Source organism: Bombyx mori, chromosome 23 (genome assembly GCF_030269925.1).
Source record: "Bombyx mori chromosome 23, ASM3026992v2".
In the NCBI taxonomy this organism is placed as follows: domain Eukaryota; kingdom Metazoa; phylum Arthropoda; class Insecta; order Lepidoptera; family Bombycidae; genus Bombyx; species Bombyx mori.
Genome location: NC_085129.1, coordinates 13,429,285 through 13,444,328, shown reverse-complemented (window position 1 = coordinate 13,444,328; position 15,044 = coordinate 13,429,285). Strand labels below are relative to the sequence as shown.

At 39.2% G+C, this 15,044-nt stretch overlaps 1 protein-coding gene and 1 long non-coding RNA gene across 3 annotated transcripts in view; one reads left to right on the top strand and one right to left on the bottom strand.

Annotated features, from left to right (window-relative positions):
* Positions 1 to 15,044, bottom strand: part of LOC101744717 (protein TANC2) — a 307,082-nt gene that overhangs the window by 235,617 nt on the left and 56,421 nt on the right. The gene's annotated exons all lie outside the window — the stretch shown is intronic.
* On the top strand, positions 412 to 4,477 carry LOC134201102 (uncharacterized). The gene is made up of 2 exons (XR_009976288.1): positions 412 to 462; positions 4,134 to 4,477. It is a non-coding gene; the product is annotated as an uncharacterized LOC134201102 (long non-coding RNA).

Sequence of the window (15,044 nt, the reverse complement as noted above, 5' to 3'; positions counted from 1 at the left end):
ACATCCGGCGATAACGGCAACGCGGACCGTGGTAGCCGTCGCGCAAAGAGCGTCCTCCTGGTGACAGCGGGCTAGTGACGGTAGCCTGCGGCGCACCCTCGAGTTCGGGTGGAATTGAAAATCAAGCAGATATTATCGTCGACTGCGCGTTAATCCAGGAAATGGTCTATCTATGTGCCGATTGGCATCCAAATACTTTTTACGGGTTACGTGTAATTGAGCAACACACACCAAACATGTTCACAAACTATCATATGTACAGTATTAATACAATTAACAATGCCTATACGTAGCCTATTGATATTTAAATTGAATTCTTATTTTTTGAAAACGTAAATCTGTTATTTATTCAAGTGATAAATATATTAAATTTTTTTTTACTCCAGTTGTATAAATACCCTTGAAATTTGTACTTTTTTTAAGTAGTTGGTATTCGAAACGACAATGAGATTCAGTCTGATTGTGAGTATTTTTTTTCTTATCATAATTTTTTATTTTTATTTTTGTAAATGAAAGTCACTGGGTACATAATATCATTTTTACTTATAACTAAACTTTATTTTTCTATTCCATCCAATTTATGTTTTGTTAAATGAATAATACTTTGGTTCGCTATTTTTATACCTGTTTTGGTATCAGAAATGGTATCTTTGTAGTAATCTATCCAGTAGTATTAATTATTATCTATTTGTGTGGGGGAGGTCAAATGGTCAGTTTTGATAAGATCGAATGTTTTTTTTAAGCTGCAACTAAATCTAAAACAACATAACATAATATTGATTTCCTGCCGTTTGGGGCTGTGTTGCATATCCGTAGTGGTTTTGAAAACATGCGCCACTGAAATGGTAGTAGGACGGTGACTGGTGCTTGAAGAGCCTAATAGCACCGAAAGTGGATCCGGGGGATCCGCAAGACATATCTGCGACGAAGGCGTTTGTTTGTTGCCCCGTCAGATATTTGTAGACTGGCAGTACTTATTCTTGCCCATATTTTTCTAGCACTTATAAAATGGGAGATATTCCAAGCTTGGAGCCGTTGGGTATGCAACGTTTGTTATTGGTTAATCGAAAGTTCGTTAAAACGCGACTGAGTTTTATTGTTATATTTTTACTTCTTGTATTTTTATTTATTACTAGTGGTAGGACCTCTTGGGAGTCCGCACGGGTAGGTACCACCACCCCGCCTATTTCCGCCGTGAAGCAGTAATGCGTTTCGGTTCGAAGGGTAGGGTAGCCGTTGTAACTATACTGAGACCTTAGAACTTATATCTCGAGGTGCGTGGCGCACTTACGATGTAGATGTCTATGGGTTTCAGTAACCACTTAACACCAGGTGGGCTGTGAGCTCGTCCACCTATATAAGCAATTAAAAAAAAAAAATTTGACACATGCTCTACCGTGTTTGTGTCGCGTCTCTAATAGCACTAACAGAGTTTTGTCGACGTAAAAATGAAGACTTTTTTTCATTGCTTAGACGGGTGACGAGCTCACAGCCCACCTGGTGTTAAGTGGTTACTGAAGACCATAGACACCCACAACGCAAATGCGGCACCCATCTTGAGATATAAGTTCTAAGGTCTCAAGTATAGTTACAACGGCTGGCCTACCCTTCAAATCGAAACGCATTACTACTTCACGGCAGAAATAGGCAGGATGGTAGTACGTACCCGCGCGGACTCACGAGAGGTCCTCACACCAGTAATTACGCAAATAATTCCCATTATGCGGCTTTGATTTTTATTACATGATGTTATTCCTTCACCGTGGAAGTCAATCTTGAACATTTGTTAAGTACGTATTTCATTAGGAAAATTAGTACCCGCCTGGGATTCGAACACCGGTGCATCGCTTCAACACGAATGCACCGGACGTCTTATCCTTTAGGCCACGACGACTTGTGATCACTGGCTTTCGTTGCAGCTCTGGTGTTAAGTGGTTCTCGGAGTCCATTGATAAAACAAATTTAGAATGAACAGGTAGACGAAACAGTAAACTACCATTTTCTCCTTTGTCAGTAAGCTCATCTACAAAAGATTAATAACAAGACAAAAGAGCAAATGTTATACAAAATTAATCTAAATTTTAATTATTAGTGAATTTAGATCATTGCCCGAACACCGGTCAAAGCCATTACATTACACTATCACATTACAAGTGTACATAAGAAGCATAATGTAAATTTTTTACAAATTTGTATTACCTTTACCCGATCCGGGGTTCTTGCTAACTAAATTTTACTGATTCATTACAAAACTCTTTTACATCCTAAATACTAATACATACATTTATATTTATTATAATTTTTTTTAAATTTTGTAAAGCAAGAAATAAATGGCTTATTATTATTATTATTACTACATATGTAATACTAGCAGACCCGGCCACACGTTTCTGTGGCTAAGGTGTTTGTTTCTAAATGAGACGTGGCCGGTTATGCTAATACCAAAAATTAACAAAGTAAGAACAATTGGATTTCACTGTATTGCGTTTACTACGAAATAAGTTTCACCTATACTTTAGAATCAGCAACACGTGGTGTTTATGCCATTATGTTGTAGCTTATGTGAAACGTTGGTAATTTTGACAAAGCGCCATCTATGATATTAATGTTAGACAGTATTACAATTGTCTGTAAAAACTGATTTAAGGCGCCATCTGTTTTAGACTTATGAAACTTACAATTAATAACAATAATCAACATAAGAAATCATTTTAATGTTAACTAGCGGCCCGCTCCGGCTCTCCTCGGGTCTTTAACAAAAAATTCAACAATATAATAATATGACGTAATTTTTTTTTTAAATAAAAGAACACTTATTGCAGCATAACTATAATAGTTAGACATATGCTGTCCCGATATTTTTTGTAAATAATAATGTGTTCTACAAATTCGTAGTACATTATTTTATTCTATCAACAATAGTTTTCGCAGAGCACGTGATGTAAAGAATATTTTAGGTAATTTTTTTACACTTTGGGTTACATTATTGGAGTTTTAGTAAGGGTCCCTAATTTTTAAAATATTTTCATAAAAGATTATGAACTATGTCACTCGGGAATAGCGTAGCTTCCAAACAGTGTAGGAATTTTTCAAATCGGTTCCGTAGTTTCGGAGCCTATTCAATACAAACAAACAAACAAATCTTTCCTCTTTATAATATTATTAGTATTAGTATAGAGTATAGAAATATAGATTAATAAATATTGTGACCATTAAAAGAAATAAACACAAAATACATATTTAAAAAAAAAAGTTTAATTCGGTTCAGTAGTTTAGGTGTCCATCGCGGACAAACAACTTTTTTTTTCCTACGTAAGCTGATAGTGTTGAGAAGCTATTTCAGCGTAACCTTAACTAGTAGGTGAGCTCATGGGGCTCAAACTGGGGTGATGCTAACACTGGCCCTAGCAAGAGCAGTGCTTCGCAGAATCTACCACCGGATCGGAAACGTGACCCACTGAAAAGATCCGGCGAGAAACTCAGTGGGCTGTGTCTATAGGTTAATTTGCTCGTCGAGCCCTTCGTCGCAAGCGACGGGTTCGACGAGGACGGCGAACGGTGCTTGTGGTACCTAAAAGCACCGTTAATGGATCGGGAGGATCCGTAATGACGTGTTTTGGGCGACTTCGACTGTTTTCCATTCGGTCTACAGCATCGGGTATGTAAGGACAAACAACGTGACACGTAATTTATATATATTAAGATTTGTATTATTACACTAGTGAAACCCGGTCACATTCTGCTGTGACAATTGGTAATTGTATGTAAAACATTGATTTCATGGCACTCGTGCCCAATGAACGTTTGTATGCCATAAATATGATATGACATTATGAATATGATGATAATATATAAATTACAATTGAATTACAATCGTATAAATTACAATTTAAAAAGTTTAAGCCGTACAGTTAGTATTATAGATAACCGACCCTACTTATAGGTTTAACTAATTTATTTATTTATTAACTACACTTCATGTAAAATTTACATTGGCGAACTTAGTGCCTAAGGTTATCTCTACCAGTCAACCAAGAGTAGGGCAGAGAAAAAAGTGTTAGGTCCAATGAAATTTATGTGAAATTTAATTTATTTGAGGGCTTTAATAATATTAAATAATTTTTATTCAACAGTTGTTTCTTCTGATCGCTGTTATTGCTTCAGCTAATAGTCAAAACACAATTGGCTCATTCTTAGTACGAGTAATTGGGAACCGAAATCCTCCAAGATCCGTATCCACCACCACAATCAACATCTTTGATGCATCTACCGTTACTCCTGGAGGAGCAGATTTAGCAAGAGAAGACCAAGATGTAACGACTACCATGGAACCAACAATGAGCGACTAGCGAATTACCTGCACAGGTTTATAATAAAACAACAAAAGAATTGCTATGATTCCTCATTGCAATTCATGACACTCATTGTAATTTCATAAAAAATAATGTGACTGGCAATAAAATATGTATTAAATAAATTGATTTTTAATAATTGTAACCAGGTACCGTCATTAGGGTTATTTGTGGGAAAAACTAAATTGGAAATTATCACCACGGCGGTGCGCTGGTTCTATATTTTTAAAGGTTCCTGTGGGGGCGAGTATCGCCAAAAGGTGAACAAAAAGAGGAATTACAGGTCGAGGATAAGTGATGAGAAGTAGACGTACCTGCCAACCCGTCAATGGTTTGTTACAGGCTGCAAAATCCAAGAAACGTGACTGGTGGATGACGCGTAATGGCGACGGTCAGCCTGACGACTTGACAGCACTCTTCTAAATTATTTGTGTTCACTAAGCCGGTAGAACACTTGCACAACGACGAGAATGATCATCGATCGATGGATGATGATGAAGAATATATTGAGATGAGAAACAAGCGGCGGGTCCATGCGATAGGTTTTAAGTCAATAATTGTATGTCATATCAAAAAAAAAATCGGTTGTCTGTAAAGTCGTTTTACTGACGATAGTTGAACGTGACAACGTCATAAGAAAATACTGATGGATTATTTATTCGTAGGATGGAATGGTTTCATTTTTCAATTATCGCAAATATCGTTGCTATAAACAATTGACACCACATTCACTTTTCACTGAACTTCATACTTGACGAAAACATGTAAATGTATTATTGTATAGCAGCTGTCCACGCGGATGCATCGCTCACTCAAGTAGGAGAGAGACATGTCGAACGCTGCCGAACGCGGAGGCCGATTGTGCATCTTTGTCGCTCGTTGCGCGCTCTCGCTTGCACTTCAAGCCTTAAACGGAACGCCTGAGAGCGAGGTAACGCCGCATGAATTATGTTTTTTCGTGCATGCAGCCGGCTCCATCGAATTATAAGACGTTGTCACGTCAAAAAGAATCACATATTTTTGCCGCCATATGCGTCCACTGGATACCTCACTGGGTCCGAACCAGCGGAGAGCACGGCCTTCCGTCATCTAGTGGCTCTTTATTAGGCGATATCTCTCTCTCTCTCTCTCTCTCCCCGACATGGCGACTAATTAGTTCTTCTAGAAGATGATGATCAATTGGGAGAAGAACGAAAAAAAAAACTTAAAGTATCACAAGCATTAGGCCATACAGTAAGTGCACAATGAGGCGCTATGAAAAGATACATACCTCCCATAAACCAGTTAGCACGTTTAATATATTTCTATTAGTATGGATTTATGTCATTACGCATGTCTATTCTCGAACCCAATGTAAAATGTAATGTAACTATGCAATGTATCCCGGAAACCTTCCACGAGTATTGGGATATTTGGGGTCGACATTTCAAATGATGTCCAATTTCGGAGCCTTTTTTTTTTTATTGCATAGCTGGGTGGATGAGCTCACAGCCCACTTGGTGTTAAGTGGTCACCGGAGTGGTCGTTATAATTACGCAAATTATAATTTTGCGGGTTTGATTTTAATTACATGACTAGCGGCGACCCGCCCTCGCTACGCTTCGGAAACTGTAATTTATTATTGATTTCTCCACTATTTCATGGATGTTATTATAAACCTTTCTCTAATTATAAACCTTTCTCTTCAATCACTCTATCGATTAAAAAAAACCGCATCAAAATCCATTGCGTAGTTTTAAAGATTTAAGCATACATAGGGACAAATATAGGGACAGAGAAAGCGACTTTGCTTTATACTATGTTATTCCTTCACCGTGGACGTCAATATTTTTTTTTTTTATGATTGAAGGATTACTGGTGGCCCGGAGGCCTTTCCAGTTTCACCAGGACAGGTGGGCGAGCAAAGGCTCAGCCAGGAGGGGTGTGATTTGCTAACAGCTACCCGAGCGCCTCCGAAGGAGACCTAACAGCTCAAGAGTAGCTGCTTCGCGAATGAATCTACTACCGGATCGGAATCGCGACCCGCTGAGAAGATCCGGCGAGAAACTCAGCGAGCTGATTCATGGGTTAGTTTGCACGGCGAACTCTTTGTCGAGTTCGACGAGTACGGTTACCGAGGTCCCTAAGCCTGCTCCTAGAGCTGAAGGCGTCTAGTGCAAAGGTTATTGGATCTGATGGATCCGTAAGGACGTGTCTAGGGCGTCGACGGTGACTGGCTCCTGCATGATCAGGATTCGGGGAGTAGTCAGCGGCGGCTACGATAAGGCGATTATCATGACGCATAGCCTTATCGAAGTACCGTTCCGACGCTGACTTCATGTATTTCTGTACAGATTCGAGGCCCAGGTCGTCGTGTAGGTCAACGTTCCTCACGAACTACGGAGCTCCGACGGCTAACCTGCAAAAGCGCGATTGTAGAGATTGAAGGGTGTCTATGTGTGTGCGGGCCGCGTGAGCGAACACCACACTCGCGTAAGTCATGACGGATCCTTATGCAAGTTTTGTAAAGTGTCACCTTGTTCCGAAGGGACATTTTACTCCGCTTACAGATCATGGGGTAGGGACGTCAATCGTGAACATTTGCTAAGTACGTATTTCATTAGAACAATTGGTACCCGCCTGGGATCCGAACACCGGTGCATCGCACAACACGAATGCACTGGACGTTTTAAAAAATAATAATAATTATCACAAGCATTAGGTTGTGAAAAGATGCATACCTCCCATAAACCAATTAACACGTGTAACAGTTTACTTAGTTAGCAAACGCATCTCTATTCTCAGACTCAATGTAAAAGCGGGTTGCAAATATTTTGGACGGTACCAAAAAATCAATATCTTTCATTTTATATTATCTTTCATTTTCAACGCTCGATCGTAATGAGATCCACATTTTAAAATATTGATAAACCAAAACAGACGTTTTCAGAAATATATATCTTAAATAATTTTTTTAATACCCCGGTCTTACCAGAGTCCATAGATATCACAACGGTACTTGATTTATTTTCTTATGTTTGTCAAGTCCCTATATAATTTATTTTTATATAAGCATAGCTTCGATTAAAAATGGTACCGGTAGAGGATTCTTTTCAAAATTTGTTTGGAATAGGACCTATGCTATAGTTTATTCTAAAGTTGGTGCCGTAAATATTTTTCGGAAAGCGAATGCCAATAGTTTCTTATTTGGATCCAAATAAAATGGATCCAGAACAGCAAAGGAATGTGTTGTGCCCTGTGTATATTAATACAACCCGTTTGTTTTGATCTCGTATGCGTATTTCCGTCATTCATAACATAGGAGTGCTTCCTCCTTTGTGGTCGTTGTATGTAGTATAAATTATCCACAGTGATCAGTCAGTTCTTTTGTTAATGTCCCGTCCCCTAATTAAAAATATACACCAATTGTAAAATATACACCAATGTAAGCCTGAGACTAACTGAATAATATTTATCGATTTATAAATACAAAAGCACAAAGTTCATATAGAATTTTTTCAAGTAGCCATAACTACAGTCTAACTTGAGAAAACCTTCAAGAAAATTACTTCAGCGGAAAAATGAAAGAAAACCACGCGCGAATACTCAAGTAAGTTCACATTGAAACTTGTGTCATATCGGAAAGATCCCGAGTAATGTTTATTTTAGAAAATTGGAAAAGCGGCTTAGACTTTGCCTGTAATAGGAAATTATTTGCGATGATAAGTCATGGCTTCCCACTTTCCCTTACCTTTTGTCCAAACGCAAGCATTTTTTGCACACAGATGTAGTCATGGCCACTGTTTTAAGTAGTCAGCAGAGCGCACAATAAAAACCCCAAACATTTTTGAACGCAGATTAAAAGTATTTAAAAAATAGCGTTTGACTACGAAACGACACTTAGCCTATTTAATGTTATGTGGTTTAGACTAGATGCTATAGACATCACGAAGTCAATGCCACCACACATATTGAGAGATAAGGAGGTAGATTTAATTGTATAACCGCTCTACGGTCTCTTAAAGTGGAACGCATGATTGCTACGCGGCAGAAGTAAGCTGGGTGGTGGTACCTTCCCATAAGTAGGTAGTTGGGTTCGTTCACCTGCCTCCGTTTTAACAAAAAAAATCCTGTAGGACAGCCTACGCGGCATTTTCTGGAATCATCCGCGCCCGTTCAGAGGAAACCCGAAACACTTAGGAACTAGTTTTGGCCTCCTGGATCTCTATGATTTGCTGGTGCAAAAGGAAAGTAATTTTTCGAATTTGAAACCTTACTTATATTACACCCTATACATTTCGGTATCCGATATAAGGTGACATCAGCTAATTTTACTTTTCAGTCTTTCTATAAAAGTTTTGTTTAATTTCATACTAAAATAAGTATATAAACACATGAAGTAATCAACGTGTTTCAAAAGTTCAACCCGCTGAGTTTCTCGTCGGATCTTATCAGAAAACCCGATTTCGTTCCAACAGATTCAGCGAAATAATGTTATTACTAGGGCAGATGTTTGAGGCTGAGCTCGAGCAAATGAAAGACCTGTACAGCGTCTCGAGGTTACTCTCAGATTGGTAGATAGAAAAAATTATAATCAAAAGTTCTCGCAACCAATGACTTTTGCGTCCATAGTAAGATCTCTTTGAAATTGATTCGCTGTACTAATGCGAGCGACGATCTCTCCATCACGCTCTTCGCTCACCCTCGCATAATTCCGCCGGCTGTTCCTTGAATAAATAACATTAAAATCAACTTTCGCTTCAACTGAAAATAAGGTTTGCAGACGTGAAAAATTAACTTGATTTCTTAGAGGGGGCAGAATTGAATAAGGGCTGTTTAAATTTATTTCATCATACGATGCTGCGAATTGGATTCTTTAGGTTAATTTTAATTTTTTTTCGTTGTGAAATAGTTATATCGTCTTCCCGTCAGTCTGAGCGATGATCTTTGGCAGACTTAACCGAACTAAGAGCTTCAGCTGCTTGCAATCTAAGCGCCCATTCCAACTATTTGACGCTAATAAATGGTACCTTGATTTGTAACCTTCTAAATTTTTGTTTATAAAGTCTTAAAGTCAAAGAGCTTTAATGATGATAGGATATCCGGCTATTCAACAGATCAAACGGATACACGGTCCTGTCACCCATCCCAAAAAGAAATAACCTAACTCATTTTCCTAACTTATACCCTAAACACTAACTCTTTAGGTCCTGTTACAAGTAAAACACTGTCTAGGTCAATTCTATTCAATCTATCAATTCTATTCTGAATTCAGTCAATTCTATTCTGAAGTCGTCGTGGCCTAAAGGATAAGACGTCCGGTGCATTCGTTTTGAAGCGATGCAACGGTGTTCGAATCCCAGACAGGTACCAATTTTTCTAATGAAATACTTACTTAACGATTGACTTCCACGGTGAAGGAATTACATCGTGTCATAAAAATCAAACCCGCAAAATTATAATTTGCGTAATTACTGGTGGTAGGACCACTTGTAAGTTCGCGCGGGTAGGTACCACCGCCCTGCCTGCTTTCTGCCGTGAAGCAGTAATGCGTTTCGGTTTGAAGGGTGGAGCACCCGTTGTAACTATACTGAGACCTTAGAACTTATATTTCAAGGTGTGTGGCGCGTTTACGTTGTAGATGTCTGTGGGCTCCAGTAACCACTTAACAACAGGTGGGCTGTGAGGTCGTCTACCCATCTAAGCAATAAATTAAAAAAAATCTGTTGCTAAGCAATCTTGGGTTACAGTTTGGTATACGCTAGCTAATATACCTTGGCTGTTAAAAAACGTAAAATTATTTATTGCCTTGTTATGTGAGCCGGTTTATTCGGTGCTAAATGATCACAGGAGCATATTGATATCATAAAACAAATTCCACTCCCCAACTTGAGATAATATGAGGTTTTCATTTGAAAATTTCACAAATACTTTGAGGTATCGAATAGAATATTTAACAATCAAATACATTGTATAATTTGATTATATCTATGTATATTATATTGTTCATAAATGTATATTAATGAGTATAGGATTCTTAAGATCGAAAATTCATTTTTCTATTGTATTTTTCGTTTGACTTTTCAGTTACCGCATGAATACGTATAACAGTTAGGTATATCTAAAAAAAAATGCAAAAATCTCATTGAAGTGGAAATGGTGGTGGAAATTGGAAAAATTTTCAACAATAGAATATCCATCTGTCACGGTGGTTTGTTACAAAAGGATTATTGGCGAGAGAACGGAAAACTTTTAGTCCCTTATTACGTATTAACTTAGAGATAAGGTTGGATGATGATTAAGACATAATAATGAGTATCAGCAATAATTTAAAAACATAATATTGTAATAGATACGTCTTTGTAGTTTTAATTTTTTCGTATATACGGTCTCCTTCCCTAATCTACGTTAGCAAATTTATAATAAGATTCATCACCGTGGATGAGTATAGATAGTAAAGAAGTAAAAATATAATAGATCAATCGAGATTTTTTCTGGGTTCGTTGATCTTACTGGTGCTAGGACCTCTTGTGAGTCCGCGCAGATAGGTACCAACCCCTGCCTATTTCTGCCGTGAAACAGTAATGCGTTTCGGTTTGAAGGGTGGGGCAGCCGTTGTAACTATACTTGAGACCTTAGAACTTATATTTCAAGGTGGGTGGCGCATTTAAGTTGTAGATGTCTATGGGCTCCAGTAACTACTTAACACCAGGTGGGCTGTGAGCTCGTCCACCCATCTAAGCAATAATAAAAATAATCTTAAATTAAAAACAAAATGAATATTTAAAAGTCTCTGAAAATTAATGTATAATTAATCGTAATAGCAATGTTTTTCGTGATACTTAATAAACCCGAAAGACTGTTGGCATATGGCTTACTGCAGAAACGTCAGGCGGCCGCGATGGTGAAATCTTCTCGGGAATTTTTGTAAACTTTTAATTTTTTTCTTTTTTCTTCGCCGATCTCGGTCACGAACGCTAAGTGAGTTTGGTGAAAGTTTTTCTAAACGATTAAATCGGGTGCAGGCGTGATTCGTAGAGAAAAAAGAATGCAGCGACTTATTAGATAGCCTCGAAAATTAATGGTACGACTACACATTTGTCAACTAGGATTTGTTTTTGCATTTGACATTTTAGTGTAGCGATAGTAATGTTCTCAAATAGCGGCGGCGGCAACTATAATAGTGTTACGTCGGTAAGAGTAACGCCATCTATCGGCGAATAGCCGAACGAATATCGAAGGATCTAGTAACACCTAGAACGCTCGGGAAGTACAACGCCATCTATTGTCAGATAGCGGAAACACACGTCGAAGGTACTCGACTTGTTGGAGGAATCGACAGAGCTCGAGGAATGTTTTCGACGATTCTAGGAATGTCGTATCAACTATAAAAACGTTGCAGAGATGGCACGCAGTCAGCTAGTAATCGGAACTACTCGAAGCGAAACAGCGAACGGATCACCTGAAGCGAAGCGGAAGAAGTGAATTAAGAATTTTACAGTGTTCTTTGAGTGTTCTGAGTACAGTTTTAAGTTGTACTTTGGTGCAACATTTTTATTTATCCCGAACCCCAGCGCGTAAAAATAGTATAGAAAATATATGACACGCCTGAATCGCGCTAATGATATTTTCAAATGTGTTTTCATTGAGATAAGTAAGAACAATAACATTTTGCTCGACGTGTCGGTCTGCCGAGTGATTTCGGCTACAAGGTGAAAGATCTTCCCTTTTAGCGTTCAGAAGTCAAGAGATGCACGCGATGGCAGCCTCGATAAAATACCAGATACCTTAGCTACATTGCGGCTTTACAAATAATATACGAGTGCTTTTGCTTAGTTTATGCTTAGCTTTGCTAATGAACAATGTTTTTACGTTTATTACTTATAAGGGTTTGGGAACGTTTTTTTTTACACCCCGTAATAGATATGAAGTTGCGTTGAATGGTGCGATAGTATAAGATGATAGGATAATACAAACAAAAAACAATGCTTAATATGCAGATACCAATAAAACATCTTACGTCACTAAGCCTAATTTCATTATACAGCTCAAATATAAGAAGATAATGACGTCATTTAATTAAAAACATTCGACGTATTTAAACGAAAAACCCCTCCCGATCTCTAACGAGCGTAAAAGCAAAAAGTCCTCAAATAGATCCGGCCGGCACATCCTCGAAATTCCAGCAAATGACTCAGAACACTAATAAAGCTCTTCGTTCTAATGCCGGTTAAATGTGGATGTCTATTTCGGGTGCATCGCGTATCCGTCCGTTGGGGGTCCGGTCGATGCCACGCGATGTCATTTACTCATACCACGTGCACAGAACTAAACACGAGAGCAATTTGTTGAAGTGAAACTTCCTTATCGGCGTTGGAAAAAAATTTACCGTCACATTTTTCGGTTACGCGTCACTTTTTTCCGTTACGCGCCATCTGTTTTGTATTCATGTCTATGATAATAAAATCCTTTTGTTTAAACTTTATCTAATTTAACTTTTTTGTATTCATGTCTATGATAATAAAATCCTTTTGTTTAAACTTTATCTAATTTAACTTTATTTAACCAATTTCTAGAAAGTTGCATGTAGATCATTTTTCGAAAAAATAAGGCCATAAACAAGTTTCACTTCTTACGTGTGTACACTAGTACACGCACACATTTTTTTTTTTTCTTTTGTTATTTCCTACCTATAGGCGCACTAGACACTATGCACTAGACTTATAGGCGAGATCACAGCCATAGTCGTGGCCTAAAGGATAAGATGCGTGTTTTACTCGTATGATTTTTTTTCCTTCCTAAGCTGCTAGCCTTCAGACCTTAGACCTACCTTGAGAGGCTATGTCAGCGTAACCGGGCGTGTAGGTGAGCTCTCGGGGTTCAAGCCGGGAGTGTTGCTAATACTGGCCCTAGCAAGAGCAGTTCTTCGCAGAATCTACCACTGGATCGGAAACGCGACCCACTGAGAAGATCCGGCGAGGAACTCAGTGGGTTATGTCTATGGACGGGTTCGGGGAGGACGGTGACCGGTGCTTGAGGTACCTAAAAGCACCGTTAATGGATCAGGAGGATCTGCAATGACGTGAAGTTGTAAGTTGTTTTATAAGACGATTTGTAGCTATGTTGTTGTTTAATTTCCCACAAGTTAATCATCTTGGATCAATAGTACTATTATCGAAGTGAATAATAGAAAAGTATATATTTGCGAACACTTGTTTGAACTCGCGAAAACCGATGTTTCGAGAGTCACGGGCATAATTAATAAAACTTTTATGTTTTAATTTCGTCTTTATTACTAGTGCGATAGAGAGTAATACATAGATGATGGACTGTGTATAACTACTTTATTGAAATGACATATTTTACAAAGACGGTGGGAAAGCTAGTCTTCATTCGTAGCATATTTCAAATTCGCATCTGTATGCTCGCAATTGCTAACGCGCACACTCATTCGAAACCTCGATTCCTCCTGGATTATAATTGTGAATCTGCAAGTCTTTTTAATTTAATTTCTTGATGTCTATGTGCTCCTCTTATCGCTCAGTAATAGTAGTGTATTCTTCTCCTTATTTTTCTCCATCTTATTCCACTAGGTGAGGTCGACACAGCCATTTTTTTTCTTCCATTCTCTTCTATTAGCCGTCAACTCAACACTCAGTCCTCTCTCTCTCATATTGTCATTCACACACTCCATCCATGTCTTCTTTGGTCGACTTCTTCCCCCTCTATCTTGCACTATCATTTTCCATACATCTCCTAGTCATATTCATCTCCTCTCTACGCATCACATGTCTATACCACGATAACCGTCCGTTCTTTAATTATTATACAGAAAATATTTAAATAAATATGTTTAAATGTAATAAAGAAATATAAAAGTCATGCGCCTTGCCGGCCAAAAGGCGTTCACTTCAGATAAGTATATACACTACACCATTGAATTAATCAACACGGTATTCCGATAGAGGCACCCGTCACGCGCGGACGTGCTCATCGACCACTCGATCGCCCGGCCTTTGTTCGCCCGGCTTTTGTTAGCCCGGCCATTGTTTGCGCGGCCTGTGTTCGTGGTACATCTGCCGACTAAGTGCTCTTCCTGGAAGTTTTTATTTGTTTTGTTTCCTTTTGTTATTTCTGTGTTCGTGGTATATCTGCCGACAAACTGTCTTCCTGGAAGTGTTTAATTGTTTTGTTTCTTTTTGTTATTTCCGTTTTGTTGTGATTTTTCTTTGTCCTGCAGTAATCGTGCCGCATCGCCACCTGTGTTCAATAGAACCGCTCAGGTCCGAGAAGTTGGGGCCTCGCCGCAAGGCGAGTGTTTTCTAAGACCCAGGGTAGCCCCACCTGGGCACGTAGACATCATGGACGCTGTATTTGCGGAATTTCTCCGGCTTCGCTACCCAAAGCTCACTTCCGAGTTTCAGGCCTTCAAGGCCGATCACACTGCGAGCCCTCTCGTGGACTCCACCGAGCTCGCTGCTCCTGCGTCGCCTGTACCTGCGTGCAAAGCTTCTGCATCGAGCACCGCAGCCTCCGTCGTGCCTGCCGTTCCCGCGTCGCCTATACTGGCGAGTAAAACTGCTGCGTCGTCCGCCGTGGTCACCGTTCCAGCAGCGCGATCATCCGCGGCCTCCGTCGCGCCGTCCAAAACACCTACTCGTAGGTCACCTGCGCCCGCCTCCTCGTCCTCCGACTCTGACTCGGAGATGGAGG